This window comes from Oncorhynchus masou, chromosome 5, assembly GCF_036934945.1.
Source record: "Oncorhynchus masou masou isolate Uvic2021 chromosome 5, UVic_Omas_1.1, whole genome shotgun sequence".
Classification (NCBI taxonomy): Eukaryota; Metazoa; Chordata; class Actinopteri; order Salmoniformes; family Salmonidae; genus Oncorhynchus; species Oncorhynchus masou.
This window is the reverse complement of record NC_088216.1, coordinates 73,909,874-73,928,961: the sequence shown is the minus strand read 5'-3', so window position 1 is coordinate 73,928,961 and position 19,088 is coordinate 73,909,874. Positions and strand designations below refer to the sequence as shown.

Below are 19,088 nucleotides of genomic sequence, written 5' to 3'. Positions count from 1 at the left end.
TGTAGCACACGCTCCAGCAGGTATATCTCTCTAGTCACCCCCAAAACCAATTCTTTCTTTGGCCTTCTTTCCTTACAGTTCTCTGCTGCCAATGACTGGAACAAACTACAAAAATCTCTGAAACTAGCTTTAAGCACCAACTGTCAGAGCAGCTCACAGATTACTGCACCTGTACATAGCCCACCTATAATTTAGCCCAAACAACTACCTCTTTCCCTACTGTATTTAATTAATTAATTTATTTGGCTCCTTTGCACCCCATTATTTTTATTTCTACTTTTGCACATTCTTCCTTTGCAAATCTACCATTCCAGTGTTTTACTTGCTATATTTTATTTACTTTGCCACCATGGCCTTTTTTGCCTTTACCTCCCGTATCTTACCTCATTACCGCACTGTGCAAGCGATAATATTGAAATGGAATGAGTATCAGACCACTGCAAATCTACCAAGACCTGGCCGTCCCTCTAAACTTTCAGCTCATACAAGGAGAAGACTGATCAGAGATGCAGCCAAGAGGCCCATGATCACTCTGGATGAACTGCAGAGATCTACAGCTGAGGTGGGAGACTCTGTCCATAAGACAACAATCAGTTGTATATTGCACAAATCTGGCCTTTATGGAAGAGTGGCAAGAAGAAAGCCATTTCTTAAAGATATCCATAAAAAGTGTTGTTTAAAGTTTGCCACAAGCCACCTGGGAGACACACCAAACATGTGGAAGAAGGTGCTCTGGTCAGATGAAACCAAAATTGAACTTTTTGGCAACAATGCAAAACCAAAACGTTATGTTTGGCGTAAAAGCCACACAGCTCATCACCCTGACCACACCATCCCCACTGTCAAACATGGTGGTGGCAGCATCATGGTTTGGTCCTTCTTTTCTTCAGTAGGGACAGGGAAGATGGTTAAAATTGATGGGAAGATGGATGGAACCAAATACAGGACCATTCTGGAAGAAAACCTGATGGAGTCTGCAAAAGACCTGAGACTGGGACGGAGATTTGTCTTCCAACAAGACAATGATCCAAAACATAAAGCAAAATCTACAATGGAATGGTTCAAAAATAAACATATCCAGGTGTTAGAATGGCCAAGTCAAAGTCCAGACCTGAATCCAATCGAGAATCTGTGGAAAGAACTGAAAACTGCTGTTCACAAATGCTCTCCATCCAACCTCACTGAGCTCGAGCTGTTTTGCAAGGAGGAATGGGAAAAAATTTCAGTCTCTTGATGTGCAAAACTGATAGAGACATACCCCAAGCGACTTACAGCTGTAATCGCAGCAAAAGGTGGCGCTACAAAGTATTAACTTAAGGGGGCTGAATAATTTTGCACGCCCAATTTTTCAGTTTTTGATTTGTTAAAAAAGTTTGAAATATCCAATAAATGTCGTTCCACTTCATGATTGTGTCCCACTTGTTGTTGATTCTTCACAAAAAAATACAAATTTATATCTTTATGTTTGAAGCCTGAAATGTGGCAAAAGGTCGCAAAGTTCAAGGGGGCCGAATACTTTCGCAAGGCACTGTATGTAATCTCAACTGCAATTAATGTCATTTGGTTGTGCTATTAGATGAAGCACAGTGAAATTACATTAATCTGTTGAATAAATGTATATAATTCTGACCTTGTATTCCCATTTCAATTTTTCTGTGCTTTTAAATGGTTGAAAGCTCAGTGATAGACATTTGGGTGACAAACTAAACCAAATATCAGTCATTGTTTTTCCATTGGAATTTGGTTGTGCTTTTAGATGGTGGAAAGCATGGTGATAACACACTGGAAATTCAACTAACATTTGGCTGTCTTTTTGAGTGAGTGAATATAGGTTTTAATCTCATTGATCAACTTCACAACCAAATATTACCCAGTTATCCACATTCAAATGATGTGGTGTGCCCAATGGGTGCCTTCTCTGACTGAAGAACCAACTGATTGGAGTTTGATACTACTTCTCTCTCCGGCATTGGGTTGTAGGTTGGCACATTGCCAGCTAGGGAATGGAATCCTTGACTTGCATGGACCCATGCGTGTTATGGAGCACTCAGAATGTCTTTATCACCTGGCATATGCTTTAGAATGGTACAGGTGGATGAGAACACTGCTTAGTAGGAGATAGCAATGCTTTCAGAATCGACTGGGTGTGAAACGGCATCAGGTTACAGTTTTAGCACTGAAGTGAATCTGATCACTTCATGTTATCTTGATGTCTTATTGTTGACAGGATTTGGAATCTCTGAGCTTTAATGAATAAAATTCTGCACCTTTCTTTATTGTGGTTTAATTTTGGATGTGTGATGACTACTGACTTGTTTGAACTGTTTCAGCCCATCTCTTCATTAAGTGAACTGCAATCTATCTTACAAGCTCTAGGCTAGAGATATGATAAATTATCTGATTTCCTCTTTAAAGGTCTTCGTGCTGAGTGAAGTCGATGCAACACGGCATACTGTATATTGTCCTTCACTGCATCAGAATTGTTGTAACGATAAAACAAGCAGTACAGGATATCAGAAATTCTACAAACTCATTGCATCTTGTGGCATTGTTAGTGACATTATTCACTGACTGTATCACTATGGAGGGAAAAGGTACTAATATCAAACAATCTTTTTTGTCCTTGCAAGAGTCAGTATTTATTGAGATGCCCATGTGGGATATCTAGTCATCCAGACCTCTAAACAAACAGCTAAGCTAATTTCCTGACTTTAGAGGAAGTCTTGTCTGGGCTTTTTCTGCATCCATCTCTGATGGGTGCCTGCAGTGAATTAGTTTGTTAGACACTGCTGGAGGTGTCTAATGGTTCATGTTTCCAAGGCAGTCTAATTTGTATTGTCATATTTTATCTGTAGCTCATGTCTTTATCCCTATCTAACCTGTCCTCAGATCCTCAGATTCTCATTTTTCCTCTGTATCTGTGCATCTCTGCATCTGTGGCTAGAGTAGTCACAGTAAATGAAATTGCTGAATGTCTAAAGGAAAATTGAACTGTACATAGTTCAATATGGGTATTACAAGTCTTTCAGTCAGATTTACCTTTATCTACACATACGCCTAATACATACATAAAACACTATTATTTATGTTGATTATTTGTTTAGATGATATAATTATGCAATTATGCATTTTATTGGATAAGGAGCAGCAACATTAACAATGGATCACAATGATGGGCTTTAACTTACAGCATATTTCTCCACAGACAAATAATGATAGCAACACCTTTGACGTACCATGGTATAATACCATTCAAAGTGTGAATTTACTACCCCGCCATTGTTGATGCCCATGGCTGTATCTTGCAGATGTTGTTAACCTGTCAGTGTAGAGGGTCTAGGCCAAAATTCCTAGAGGCAGCAGTTCCTCTCGAAGTGGCTCTGTTAAAATTGCATGAATACATTTCCACAGTAATGTTCTATCTATTATGGTTGAATGAAGAGCCGTTAATTAATGATGCTTCAGAAGAAATGTGTGTTAGGCTACTTCACTGGGTTTCTAGGCAATACCGTTTGCTACATTCAAAAGCATCTCTCAAGATAATTACAGGGAAAATGGTCTATTATGTCTTTACAATGCTCAACAATAAGCAACTCAGCACCTGACTATTAAATCAAATCAAATCACATTTGTAAACAATAGCTGTAACAGTCTAACAGTGAAATGCTTACTTCAGGGCCCATCCCAACAATGCAGAGAGATAAAATAAAGAAATAATAGAAAAATAATAAAAGAAGGAATAAATACACAATGAGTAATGGTAACTTTGCTATAAACACAGGGTCCCAGTATCGAGTCGATGTGCAGGTGTATTACATGTAGGTAATTGAGGTAGATACAGTACCTGTATTACAATGCGCAATACCAAGCATAGGCTGGAGTGATGTAATACTCGCCGCTATTGGACTCTGGAGCAGTGGAAACACATTCTCTGGAGTGATGAATCATGTTTCACCATCTGTCAGTCCGACAGACAATTCTGGGTTTGGCGGATGCCAGGAAAATGCTACGTGCCTGAATGCATAGTGCCAGCTGTAAAGTTTGGTGGAGGAGGAATAATGGGCTTAGGCTGTTTTTCATGGTTTGGGCTAGGCCCCTTCAACGGAAGGAAAATCTTAACGCTACAGAAAAAAAATGACATTCTAGATGATTCTGTGCTTCTAACTTTTTGGCAACAGTTTGAGGAAGGCCCTTTCCTGTTTCAGAATGGCAATGCCCCTGTGCAAAAAGCAAGGTCCATAGAGAAATTGTTTGTCAAGATCGGTTTTGAAGACCTTGACTGGCCTGCACAGAGCCCTGACCTCAACCCCATCAAACACCTTTGAGATGAATTGGAACGCTGACTGCGAGCCAGGCCTATTCACTCAACATCAATTCCTGACCTTACTAATGCTCTTGTGGCTGAAGCAAGTCCCCGCATTAATATTCCAACATCTAGTGGAAAGCCTTCCCAGAAGAGTGGAGGATGTTATAGCAGCAAAGGGGGGACCAACTTCATATTAATGCCCATGATTTTGAAATGAGATGTTCAATGAGCAGTTGTCCACATACTGTTGGCCATGCAGTGTATGTAAATATAGGTAAGGATAAAGTGACTATGCAAAAGGATAGAAAATAAACAGTAGCAGCATTATATATGATGAATCAAAATAGTTAGTGCAAAAAGGGTCAATGCAGATAGTCCGAGTAGCTATTAGTTAACTATCAGCAAAGGGAGTGAAGGAACTTAGATTCATGCTCAGCTCAGATTTGCTAAATCCTTTCCTTTTCCCCCTTTGCTAGCTCTGATGTTGCTGATAGCTTCTTTGTTGAGGAAAATGTACTTACTATGACTGTGATATGTGGTTGTCCCACCAAGCTATCTTAAGACGAATGCATTAACTGTAAGTCGCTCTTGGTAAGAGCATCTGCGAAATTCCTAAAATGTCAATGTAAAAATGTAGAATCACTATAAATTCTATGAACAAAGAATCGAGTGACACAGATATGTTATGGGAAATTAGAACATGACATTGCCTTTCATTTCAGAAGGGTCTACTGGAGCAGCAGATAAACCATATGGATCTTTCACACCTTCCTGCCTTTGAAGTGAGAAATCCCAGCAGGAAATCCCCCAAATGAGGGATCAAATTCTGTTTGATGCCTTCTCTCACTGCATTGCAACCTAAAACAATGAACTGAGATGCTTTTATGGTTGGCCACTGACTTGCATATAACCAAACTTGATATTTTCATCTCCACCCATGCACCCGCTTATGACCCACCGCTGCAATATGACACCACATTCAGGTTGACATCATGTCATCCAGCAATCTGTCTAGTCATTCATATTACTTTCTTAAGTGTGTTAGTGTCTTGTTGGTACGTTAATGATTCTGTTAAAATGTTTATAGATTTAATTATATCATATATGGCAGCAGCAACCACATACACTGCAGTGCTCACAACCTTATTGTTGCCCTGGAATGCAACCTTCACCAGATTACAAGATGGCACTCAAATGGCCTGGGCTGTCAAATGTGCCATGGTGATGACCACCCTGTTTTTACAAACCCAGTGCTCCCTTTCACAAACACGGTGCATCTGTTATTTAGCCTGCTGTCTTGCTCTGACTTGTGGTTAAAGGATAGACTACTCAGCCTATGGAAGCTTGAACGTCTAAATAGAATCTTACGCTCAATCCACAATTCTGACCTAAATTCATCAACATTTCCTCGAGTAGGCCTAACTGTAGCATCTGCATTTGCTGTGCTGGTATAACAACATGTGATTGTGAAAAGCAACACTTTTTCTGATTTTAAATCATGAACATAGGCCTACTATGACAATATTAGTCTGTGAGTACCCCTATACCACAACAAACTGGTCTCTATTTCAAGCCTAAAGCAAAACATCTAAAGTAAATCCCCACTGTGATTCCATGCCTCTGACCCCATTACGTGGGCTGAGTCACTGGCTTACTAGTGCTGTTCCGTGCCATCCCTAGGAGGGGTGCATCACTTGAGTGGGTTGAGTCACTGACGTGATCTTCCTGCCTAGGTTGCCGCCCTCTCGGGTTTGTGCCGTGGTGGAGATCTTCGTGGGCTATACTCAGCATTGTCTCAGGGTAGTAAGTTGGTGGTTTGTGGATATCCCTCTAGTGGTGTGGGAGCTGTGATTTGGCAAAGTGGGTGGGGTTATATCTAGCCTGGTTGGCCCTGTCCAGGGGTATAGTCGTACAGGGCCACAGTGTCTACCAACCCCCTCTGTCTCAGCCTCCAGTATCTATGCTGCAATAGTTTATGTGTCAGGGGGCTAGGGTGTCTGTTTTATCTGGTGTATTTCTCCTGTCTTATCCAGTGTCCTGTGTGAATTTAAATATGCTCCCTCAAATTCTCTCGCTCTCTCTCCCTACCCTCCTGGAACCTGAGTCCTGGGACCATGCCTCAGGACTACCTGGGCTGATTACTCCTTGCTGTCCCCAGTCCACATGTCCGTGCTGCTGCTCCAATTTCTGTTCTGCCTGTGGCTATGGAACCCTGACCTGTTCACCGGACATGCTACCTTGTCCCGGACCTGCTGTTTTTGACTCTCTCTCTCTACTGCACCTGCTGTCTCGAACTCTTAATGCTGGGCTATGAGAAACCAACTGACATGCTGTATACTCCTGAGGTGATGACCTGTTGCACCCTTTACAACCACTGTGTTATTATTATTAGACCCTGCTGGCCATCCATGAGCGTTTGAACATCTTGGCCGTGTGCAGTTATAATCTCCACCCGGCACAGCTAGAAGAAGACTGGCCACCCCTCAGAGCTTGGTTCATCTCTAGGTTTCTTCCTAGGTTCCTGCCTTTCTAGGGAGTTTTTCCTAGCCACCGTGCTTCTACATCTGCATTGCTTGAATGTTTGGGTTTTTAGGCTGGGTTTCTGTATAGCACTTTGTGACATCGGCTGATGTAAAAAGGGCTTGATGAAAACATTTGATTAATCACATGCGGATTGTGACTTGCGTGTCATTTTCCCGATCTAAATACCCACTCACTCATGTCGATAAAGATTGTCTTAGTTTAGCTATTAAAATGTGTTGGCCTACTTTATGCCCCACACTGAAAACATGTTTTTTGCAGCATTGTTTACACTAATTCTAACGGTGGTCTGATGAAGAAGGATCGGACCAAAATGCAGCGTGGTAAGCTTTCATGATTTTTATTAACACTGAACACTAAAGCAAAATAACAAAGTGAGAAACGACAATGAACAGTTCTGCCAGGTGCAGAAAACACTAAACAGAAAATAACTACCCACAAACCCAGGTGGGGAAAAGGCTACCTAAGTATGATTCTCAATCAGAGGCAACGATAGACAGCTGCCTCTGATTGAGAACCACACCTGGCCAAACACAAAGAAATAGAAAACATAGAACTAAAGAAACTAGAACGCCCACCCTAGTACCCCCCCGCCAAAGGTGCGGATTCCGGCCGCAAAACCTGACTCTAAAGGGGAGGGTCTGGGTGGGCTTCCTTTACGGCAGGGGCTCTGGTGCGGGACATAGACCCCCCTCCGCCTCTGGCTCCGTGCGGGGACCCTCGCCGCCGACCCCTGACTGGGGACCCTTGTAGCGGGCCCCAGACTGGGCACCCTCATTGTGGCCCCGAACTGGGCACCCTCGTTGCTGGAGGCTCTGGACTGGGCACCATTGTTACTGGAGGCTCCGGACTGGGCACCATAGCTACTGGAGGCTCTGGACTGGGCACCGTCACTGCTGGAGTCTCCGGACTGGGCACCATAGTTGCTGGAGGCTCCGGACTGGGCACCGTCATTGCTGGAGGCTCCGGACTGGGCACCGTCATTGCTGGAGGCTACGAACTGGAGACCGTCGCTGTAGGCTCCGGACTGGAGACTGCCGCTGGAGGCTTCGTGCCATGAATACTCACTGGAGGCTTCCTGCCATGACTACTCACTGGAGGCGTTATGTCATGGATCATCACTGGAGGCTTCTAGCCATGGATCATCACTGGAGACTCTGTGCCATGGATCATCACTGGAGGCTTCGTGCCATGGATCATCACTGGAGGCTTCTTGCCATGGATCATCACTGGAGGGAGGAGATGTATGGGCAGTCTGGTACGTGGAGCTGCCACAGGGCTTACCAGGCTGGGGAGACATGCAAGAGGATTAGTTCTGGGCAGAGGCACAGGACTCACCAGGCTGGAGAGACATACAGGAGGCCCTGTACTTGGCAGAGGCAGCGGATACACTGGGCTGTGGATGTGCACTGGAGGTCTCGATCTAAGAGCCTGCACCACCCGTCCTGGCTGGATCGTGACTTTGGCCCGGTACGTGCGGGGTGCATGCACAGGACGCACTGGGCTGTGCAGACGCACTGGAGACACAGAGTGGCCTCCCGGTATTTAGTGCCACTCCAAAATATATTTTTTTGGGGGGGAACACGGGGAGATTGGTTGAGCCAGGTTGGAGACCTGAGCCAACTCTCTGTGCTTACCGGAAGGAGTGTCGTACTGGTCAGGCATGTGTTATGCGGTGGAGCGCACGATGTCTCCAGTACCCGTTCTTGTCCCCGTGTAATCCTTGGCCCTTTTACCAGCTGCCTCCGTCTTCCTTGCTGCTTCAACCTGCTCCCATGGCAGGCGATCTTTTCCGGCCAGGATCTCCTCCCATGTGTAGGATCCTTTGCCATCCAGGATGTCCTCCCATGTCCAGTCCACCTTACCACGCTGCTTGGTCCGCTTGTGGTGCGTAGTTCTGTAACGGTCGTCTGATGAAGAAGGATCGGACCAAAGCGCAGCATGGTAAGTGTTCATGAATTTTATTAACACTGAACACTATAACAACATAACAAAGTGAGAAACGACAATGAACAAATCTGTCAGGTGCAGAAAACACTAAACAGAAAATAACTACCCTATGTCAGGAAGGGTACCCTCTATGTTGGGAAGGGTACCCTCTATGTCAGGAAGGGTACCCTCTATGTCAGGAAGGGTACCCTCTATGTCAGGAAGGGTACCCTCTATGTCAGGAAGGGTACCCTCTATGTCAGGAAGGGTACCCTCTATGTCAGGAAGCCGGTGTTAGTGGAATATACTACCACCATATTATTAACAGGTGACATCAGGTAATAGGCCTATGTTGTTATCACAGCATTTCCTTTAAAATAGATCAGAAATACAATGTAGACATTGCTTAAATTGTAAATGACTATTGTAGCTGGAAACAGCTGATTTTTATTGGAATATCTACATAGGCGTACAGAGGCCCATTGTCAGAAACCATCACTCCTGTGTTCCAATGGCACGTTGTGCTAGCTAATCCAAGTTTATCATTTTAAAAGGCTAATTGATCATTAGAAACTCCTTTTGCAACAATGTTAGCACATCTGAAAACTGTTGTCCTTATTAAAGAAGCAATAAAACTGGACTTCTTTAGACTAGTTGAGTATCTAGAGCATCAGCACTTGTGGGTTTGATTATAGGCTCAAAATGTTGTGTACTATAGGCTCAAAATGTTGTGATTATAGGCTCAAAACGTTGTGTACTGCTCCCTTCACAGAACAAACTGGCTCTAAGCAGAATAGAAAGAGGAGTGGGAGGCCCCGGTGCACAACTGAGCAAGAGCACAAGTACATTGGAGTATCTAGTTTGAGAAACAGACGTTTCACAAGTCCTCAACTGACAGCTTCATTAAATAGTACCGACAAAACACCAGTCTCAACGTGAACAGTGAAGAGACAAATCCAGGATGCTGGCCTTCTAGGCAGAGTTCCTCTTTCCAGTGTCTGTGTTCTTTTGCCCATCTTAATCTTTTATTTTTATTGGCCAGTCTGAGATAGGGCTTTTTCTTTGCAACTTTGCAACTCCCGGTGTCGCCTCTACCCTGTTGACATTGACACTGGTGTTTTGCATGTACTATTTAATGAAGATGTCTGGTTTATTGGCTGCATGTAGGCTAGGTTAGAAGCCTTGCCTACAGCTTTATAAAACATTGAGCTTTCAACACAATTTGTGATACATTTTCTGTAGGATATTGCATTTAGGCCTAGAGATAAATAGATGTAGTAGATATAACTAGATGCACCAGCCCTACAATAGAATATATTTGAATTGGTTTGTTGACTTTGAATACTGGTCCTAATTGAATAATCATCTCAGGACGATATGCTCATAACATTCACTATGCAATTACCATGAGGTATTACACAAATTACCCTGACAGTCGTGAAATTACACTACAGCTGTAACTCCCTCCATGTGGATGGCTGTGACTAATTCCAAATGGCCAACGCATATAAATGACCGTGTGCCATGTAATAAAAAAACTATCTATTTGGCTTTGAATGTGGAAATTAGAGCATGCAGGGTGTGTATTGAGAGCCTGACTGGTGCTGCATTTCATTTGCACGCGTTTTCACGTGTCATCAGTGAGCGCTTCACCACCTCTGCACTACCGCTGAAGCCCGGGGATGCGCAGAATGTTAATACATCTCGACTCAGAGATCACTCTGTCACAGTATTCCTCCAGACTGGCAGCATTTTTGGAGTGTCTTGGTTGTTGAAAGACTAAACCAAATCACCTGTGAGTGAGAAGGCGACGTCGGAGTTGAAGCTCTGTCACTGCTGAGCTAATTGTTTGGGTGCATCGGGATTACATCGAGGAGCATCTCCACCAAACCAAGAGGAGAGAGGCATATGCGGGACTTTTTACGAGTGTAGTGTGCACGGACTGGGATTCTGTGGACCAGCGTTTACGCGCAACCTTTCGATGGGATTCTGAATGAGAGAGCCAAAGCTGCTACGAAAATGTATATATATTTTTATAGGACATAGAGACACTCGATAAATACCACCACTTATGTCCGGCTCATTTCTCTGATCATACAACTTCATGAAGAGGAAAAAACATTCTGTTTAACAACTCAGTAAGTATTTATTAGTTGACTTGATAAGCTTCTACATATGTCAAAAGGCTACTTTAAATGTCTCTCATAATAGTGGATACAGTGCATGTCAGTATGAGTGTCTATGCATTCCACAATCGCTCCTCATAAGCTATTAGACTACAAGTATTTTTCGAAATGCTGGGAAGTTTATTTTTAATTTTCAGTAAATGAAAAGGCAGTGAGAAATATCCGAATAATTTTATAGTTAGCAATGTTATGGCAACTGCAACGTAAATCACACGGTTCATTGTTATGGTTGGTTTTGTGGCTAGCAAGAACAGCCAAATGAGAGCTAAAAACACCTACGGGGCTGAATTATTCATGAACACTGCAATATACCCCTGACATCTATTACTACAGAGGAAATTGTGACCATTTTATTTGAGCTCAATTGGTTTTGAAATCCCTTCTGAAGAGTGGCAATCTTTTTCTTGCTTCACATTTTCACTTATGGGCAGTGGCAAAGGTGAAACAGAAACAACACCCTGATTCAATAATTTATTACACTTCCTGTCTTCTGAATTGTAGAAAAAGCTATTTCATGTTAAAAAACAAACATATTGAAGTGTGTAAGGGGGCACCATCAGACGGGATATATAATGGTTGTGCATGATCATCTCATGCATAATTGAGCCGTGAATGGCTGCTCCAGGCTACTGAGATCTGTCTTGGTGCTCAGGCAGCTCTGTTAACTCATCTAGGGCACAAGGGGCTGCTTTGCTTTGTGCGGTGCGGCCAGGGAAGGTACAGTAGTCTTCATAGCTCTTGACTGCAGATAGGCTATAATGCTGAGGTTGGTTGCAACAGAGCCCCCTTTCTCCACATAGTCAGATGCACCTTGTGTCTCTTGAACACAATCTTTTCCATATTAAACTGTGATTAGTCATCCAACACATTATTCAATTATGCTTTCAATTATGTTGTTATGCTTTTAATTATGTTGCTGGCATTGTATTTTGCATTGTATTTTTCCTGATAAGTACTTTGACTGTGTGGAATGATTGCCTACAGGCTGCCCTCTGGGGGACCTTTGTGACCAAAACCGTGTCACGTTTGTTCTATTTTCTCTAGCTAAATGCATATATGAATGTCTCAAAACTCTGTCTCTTCTGTTTTGACCATATAGTGGACCCCTTAAAAAAGATAGAACACCAGCTGCAGCAGAATTGCACATGCTCAGCCAATACACATCTTCAAAGTATGAGCTATTCATGGGGGATTTTGATCCCTCTCCTCTATTCATGTTTATTTATAGATTTCTTTAGCATGATTTGCTCATCTCATTTTGTGGCTAACAAGAACAGCCAAATGAGTGGTGAAAACATCATAAGCGCCTATGGTGCTGAGTTATTCCTGAACACTGCTATATACCCCTGACATATATTACTACAGAGGAAAGGGTTGTGTCCCTTTATTTGAGCTCAATTGGTTTTGAAATCCCTTCTGAAGAACATCAGAGAGGCAATCTTCTTACAGTAAGTGCATTTCTGTTTTGAATATAGTGCTGTACATGGATGCACAGAGATCTAGCTCTAGTCTAGAGATAATCTGTCCCTCTACCTCTTCATTCCACACATCCCACACCTCCAACCCAGTGATGTATCTATGGCTATTGGGATGGGGGTCTGGAGATATGCGACCACAATGATGGGGTTGTGGAACGGATCACTTCTCACTGTCTGATAAAGTGATGCTTCAGAGGTTTTGTATAATTTCAGCCAGTAGTCTTGAAAGCAGTGCTCACGAGCCAAAACAGGTCCTCGAAAATTGTGCACAGTTGTGTACTACGTCATTTGTCCATTCATATGATATGTTATGTCGTTGCTATTCGTACGATGTGTTACACATTTGTAAGTGCTTAAGATCCCAGACTGCCTCTTTAAGTGCATTTACTCTTCTGCCTGGCCCCATGGTTTGCAGCAGCTGCTGGGTTCACCAATGCATTGGACCCGTTGTTAACATCTGAGGAAATGGCTGGATTGTACTGTTTGTTGTCTTTTGAACAGTGTGGCCTTCCAGGAATTATTTTGTTTTTCACAGTTATAAGAACCTTCCTTATTTGGTAAAAAAATGTCACCAGATAACTATCAATCACCCCACCCTTTGTGCACAGCTGTTATTGGGGTGTTAAACCAATTCTCTCACTTAATGTGTGAAAACATTTACTTTCTTCCCCTGAAAATATCTTGCTACATAAAATGTAGTTTAATGGATTACATTTGTGACATATTGATTGTCTTCAAATGCAATATTGTTGATTAAAAACCTTAATCTTTACAAATAATTTTAAATTTTGAGGTTTGGCGTTACTTTCTCATTTTCAGTTAACCATTCATCTGTTATACTATAGTGTAGCTACATAAAACAATTGTGACTCAACGTCACTATAATGTTTCTCTGAGTGACAGAAGTGAGAAACGTAATAACATTTGCCTCTTTTTGGGCTCTGTCTATATTACTCATTGATGTGATCTGTGCATTTTTGGTCTTAGTCACAGCCAGTTTGTCAGTTCTAATCATATGTTATCTTATGCGCGCATATATCTAACGACATGTCAATCAGTCATCTTTATTGAGCGTCTCAGTGTTCTGCATTATGTGATGAGCTTCCATGGCAGCTGCACTTAAAACAGCAGACAGAGACATCTCAGGAGAGGCATTCATATGAGTATGTAAAACCATTCTTTAATTGGATGGAAATGGTACAAAGTTTTAAGGAGAGCAAGGGAGGCAGTAAAGTAAGAGGTTACAAAACATATTCCAAGTCACTACATTGAAATGGTCTTGGACAAACACCATTCAGTTACTCAGCTCAGTGCATTTAGAACATCATTGTGTAACAATCTCAAAGACTTCTTTTAATGCCCTTGTTCTGTTCTTTAATACCCAAATGATATCCTGACCATGTGCAATGCAACATTTATTCATCCTCATTGGCCCATGTGAAATGAAGTGTACTCAGTAGCCGGATCGCTGGATAAACTCAACAGTGAGACACACTCAGATGACGATGAGCTCATTATCTTTCTTGGGTAAATCACAGCGCATGCTGGAACTTAGAACTGAAATCATGTCTCTGGTCGATGCTGTCCTTTTTCCAACGGAGTGCAATAATAGTGATTACAGCACAATTATATGTATCCTGTTCTAAAAAGAGACAATCTTCAATATGAATGAGGTTTTAGATGGGGCTTGTCTTGTCATACAGTGAATAGCCTACCTATGATCTGTTTTTCTAATCTAACTGTGTAACTGTGTCTCCTTTTGAGGTGTACACTACAGTATATGCTGGTCCAGCTTCGTTTGCCATAGGTCATGTTGCGTCAGAAAAAAGCTCACCCTCTCTCTCATGTTGTGATGGGAATCTCTCTCCTTTACTCCTGCCATTATTAGATTCTTTGGAATGATGCATCCCCTCAGGGGAGAACAAATGCCTTTAACCACCTCTCCTATCATTTATGCACCAAACAACAGCCCCTCTAACAAAGAAGTCATCTCATTTACTCTGGGATACTTTTAGCCATTGACTTTCATTAGGCTTAGCTATTGTGAAGGTGAAACTGTGATGCCTCATTACATTTGGCAGAGGAATCTCGTATTCATAATTTCACTTCACCTCCGCCAGGTCATAATGATATCCAGCCATCCTTACCATTATAGTACATGGCCAAATAGAAGACAGACTGTCATTATAATGCATACCTACACTGAGTGTACAAAACATTAAGGACACCTTCCTAATTGAGTTGCACCCCCCCCTCTTTTGCACTCAGAACAGCCTTAATTCATCAGAGCATGGACACTACAAGGTGTCGAAAGCGTTCCACAAGGATACTGGCCCATGTTGACTTCAATGCTTCCCACAGATGTGCCAATGCCCATATTGACTCCAATGCTTCCCACAGTTGTGTCAAGTTGGCTAGATGTCCTTTTGGTGGTGGACCATTCTTGAGACACAGGAAACTGTTGAGTGTGAAAAGCCCAGCAGCGTTGCAGTTCTTGACACAAACTGGTGCGCCTGGCACCTACTACCATACCCTGTTCAAAGGCACTTACATTTGTTGTCTTGACCCTCTGAATGGCATCCATACACAATCGATTTCTCAATTGTCTCAAAGCTTAAAAATGCTTCTTAACCTGTCTCCTGTCCTTCATCTACAGTGACTGAAGTGGATTCACTTGGGCCACCCGAGTGGGCACTGCATCTCAGTGCATGAGGTGTCACTACAGACACCCTGGTTTGAATCCAGACTGTATGACAACCGGCCGTGATTGGGAGTCCCATAGGGCAGCGCACAATTAGCCCAGTGTCGTCCGGGTTTGGCCAGTGTAGGCTGTCAATGTAAATAATATTTTACATTTTTATTTTTTAAATGTTTTAAAACAAGTAGTGTGAATAAAGGGTCATAGCTTTCACCTGGCTTTACCTGTCATGGTGTCTTTAATGTTTTGTATTTGTATTTGCAGTATGAGCTCTTCATTTTTGATGAACTCAGTGGAGATATTTTGCTTGACATGTTGACTGCCCAACTTGATTTCTCCCACAAGCAAGGGTTCCAACATGTCAAGCAAAGTCTTCACCAGAGTATGTGAGCGAAAACCATTTTGGCCAGCCTCTCTGCTCAGCCTGGAAAGAGTGGCCAAAAGGGTGTTTAGCATCCCCAGTGGCTAAATGTGGAGAGGATATTCTCCGCTGCTGGCCGGCTCTCCAGGTACCATCGCATGAGCCTGAAGCCACAGACTGGCCAAACTCATGTTTCTAAAAATGAATTCTAAAAATGAATTCAAAGTCACCAATAAGTCATTTTTCGTTTAATTTGTATTTAATTCTCAGTAAGTCACAGACTATATGCACAATTTATAGACTATAATGATTTAATAGAATGAAATGTTGTTTAAATGCTGCTCGTTTATGTCCCTACCAGCCTATTGTGTCGGAATTATAAATACAATGTATTTCTTTGTAGGCTCTAGCCTTGAAGTAATTGAAATAATTTAGCCTAAATAATTAAGTTTTCCCCCTTCTTAGGCTCCTTGTCCGGCCTCCTGACCTATTTAGAGTGTTTATATGCTGTTTAATATGACATGTAACCTATTTGAAATTATGTGAGCTTCTTAAATTCACCTTTTTCATGTTTATTCAAATGATTTTCATTAAAATTCATATGGTTTGGTTTCAATACTTTAACTATTTGTAGATCCAGGTAGTCACACAAATAGATGGGTGTTGGTTAAATTGGGATTTTAATAATAATAATATCCCATTTAGCAGACGCTTTTGTCCAAAGCGACTTACAAGTCGGCTGGGGCCACTACTTTTTTTACATATGGGTGGCCACAGCGGGAATCGAACCCACAACGCTTGGCGTTGCAAGCGCCATGCTCTACCTGAGCCACACAGGATTTTAATGAATGGATTGAATTTGGAGCGGGAGTTGTTTTTCCTGTGAGCATGGAACGGCTTTTAGCAGAGCGGTAGGAAAGGACATGGAGCCCAAGCACCGTTCCATGAGCAATGAGCGGGATTTCCAACAGCTCAACTCCTCTCACATACTCTGGTCTCCACTGAGGTTGTCAAAATAAAGAGCTCATCTTGAAAATACTAGAGGTACAGTCTGTCCTCCATGGGTCCCTGCATTAGACCGGGAAGGATAGGATGGGATGACTGGGATGGAGCAGAGCAAACCAGACACACTGAGGAATGTGGCACACATCTCTACCCAGTACGATCTCAAAGCGTGTAATCCAATGTGACACAATTTTACAGTGGCAAAATGCCCCCTAAAACTTGAAAGACACCAGGAAATCCACTCTGAGACACACTGTGCCCCGTAATTACAGCAGATTAGGAACAATTGCTGGCACTAGGACCATGGTGCTAAACCAGCACTGGCCGGAAGATTATGTAATCTATAACCAAATGAGATCACCCCCCTGAAGAGTGTGTTCTAGGCGACAGTGTAGGTGGCTTCAGGAGGCTGGTGCTTCTTGCAAAATGTGACTCATTACAATGGATATACAATAACTGCTAGGCCTATACTGCTCCCATACACAATTCTGTCTTGGTTTGTAAAACATTTTAAGACGATGAAACCATAGTTTTATATGCCATGTTACTGCTATATTAAGAATGCAAAAGATAGTAGTACCCTATTGGGTTAATCCACAAAGTGTCACGTTCTAAGAATGTGGAGAAGGGATAGGATGCTTAATCCTGAGAGGCATATCAGTTACCTGTGGTAACAGGGATGTATTGTCGGTCAAAGCTTTAGGAAAGAAAGCTTTTACCATTGGAATAATGCTTAAATTGGAACTGTAGAAATTAGGCACAAGTTCCAGATCAAAAATGTTTTAAATGCCCATTAGATTACTTGTCAGACAATATTATGTATGGTGAATTTGCATTCAAATCAAATCAAATCGAATGGTATTAGCCACATGCGCCAAATTCAACAGGTAGACCTTACAGTGAAACGCTTACGTACGAGCCCCTAACCGAACCCCTGACCAAAAAATACGGATAAGAATAAGAGATAAAAGTAACAAGTAATTAAAGAGCAGCAGTAAAATAACAATATATACAGGGGGGTGCTGGTACAAAGTCAATGTGCGGGGGCACTGGTTAGTTGAGGTAGTATGTACATGTAGGTAGAGTTAATTAAAGTGACTATGCATAGATGACAACAGGACTGGTGTGGAGAGGGGGGGTGGCAATGCGAAGAGTCTGGGTAGCAATCAGGGTGCTCTCGATGGTGCAGCTGTCAAACATTTTGAGGATCTGAGGACCCATGCCAAGTCTTTTCAGTCTCCTGAGGGGAATAGGTTTTGTCATGCCCGTATCATGACTGTCATGGTGTGCTTGGGCCATGTTAGTTTGTTGGTGATGTGGACACCAAGAAACTTGAAGCTCTCGACCTGGTCCACTGTAGCCCTATTGATGAGAATAGGGGCGTGCTCAGTCCTCTTTTTCCTGTAGTCCACAATCATCTCTTTTGTCTTGATCACGTTGAGGGAGAGGTTGTTGTTCTGGCACCCCATGGCCAGGTCTCTGACCACCTCCCTAAAGGCTGTCTTGTTGTTGTCGGTGATCAGGCCTACCACTGTTGTGTCATCGGCAAATTTAATGGTGGTGTTGGAGTCGTGCCTGGCCGTGCAGTCATGAGTGAACAGGGATTACAGGATGGGGCTGAGCACGCACCCCTGAGGGGCCCCAGTTTTGAGGATCAGCGTGGCGGATGTATTGTTACCCACCCTTACCACCTGGGTGCGGCCCATCAGGAAGTTCAGGATCCAGTTGCAGACGAAGGTGTTTAGTCCCAGGGTCCTTATCTTATTGATGAGCTTTGAGGGCACTATGGTGTTTGAACGCTGAGCTGTAGTCTGAATAGAATTCTCACATAGCTATTCCTTTTGTCCAGGTGGGAAACGGCAATGTGGAGTGCAATGGAGACTGCATCATCTGTGGATCTGTTGGGGCGGTATGCAAATTGGAGTGGGTCTAGTATTTCTGGGATGATGGTGTTGATGTGAGCCATGACCAGCCCTTCAAACCACTTCATGGCTACAGACGTGAGTGATACGGGCGTTAGTCATTTAGGCAGGTTACTTTAGTGTTCTTGGGCACAGGCACTATGGTGGTCTACTTAAAACATGTTGGTATTACAGACTCGGACAGGGAGAGTTTGAAAATATAAGTGAAGACACTTGCTAGTTGGCCTGCGCATGCTCGCAGTACACGTCCTGGTAATCCGTCTAGCCCTGCGGCCTTGTAAGTGTTGACCTGTCTAAAGGTCTTACTCACATCGGCTGCGGAGAGCGTGATCACACAGCCTTCCGGTACAGCTGGTGCTCTCATGCATGTTTCAGTGTTATTTGCCTCGAAGCGAACATAGAAGTAGTTTAGCTTGTCCGGTAGGCTAGTGTCACTGGGCAGCTCTCAGCTGTGCTTCCCTTTGTAGTCTGTAAAGGTTTGCAGGCCCTGCCACATCCGACGAGCGTCAGAGCCGGTGTAGTACGTCTTGATCTTAGTCCTGTATTGATGCTCAGTTCAGACTTTGTGTGCATGGCAGAGGCTCAATGGAAAAACTTCTCTCTAGCTTCTGACTGTGAAACCAGGTTTGAAAGCTTTTGAAAGGGAATATTGAAAACCTTAG

The 19,088-nt window shown here is 42.9% G+C and overlaps 1 protein-coding gene across 1 annotated transcript in view; it reads left to right on the top strand.

The window, feature by feature from the left end:
• Window positions 1-10,512: 10,512 nt before the first annotated feature.
• LOC135540233 (contactin-3-like) overlaps window positions 10,513-19,088 on the top strand; it is an 84,451-nt gene continuing 75,875 nt past the window's right edge. The window contains exon 1 of the mRNA XM_064966743.1: window positions 10,513-10,914. The gene's annotated coding sequence lies outside the window, so the exon portion shown is untranslated. The remainder of the gene's footprint in view (window positions 10,915-19,088) is intronic.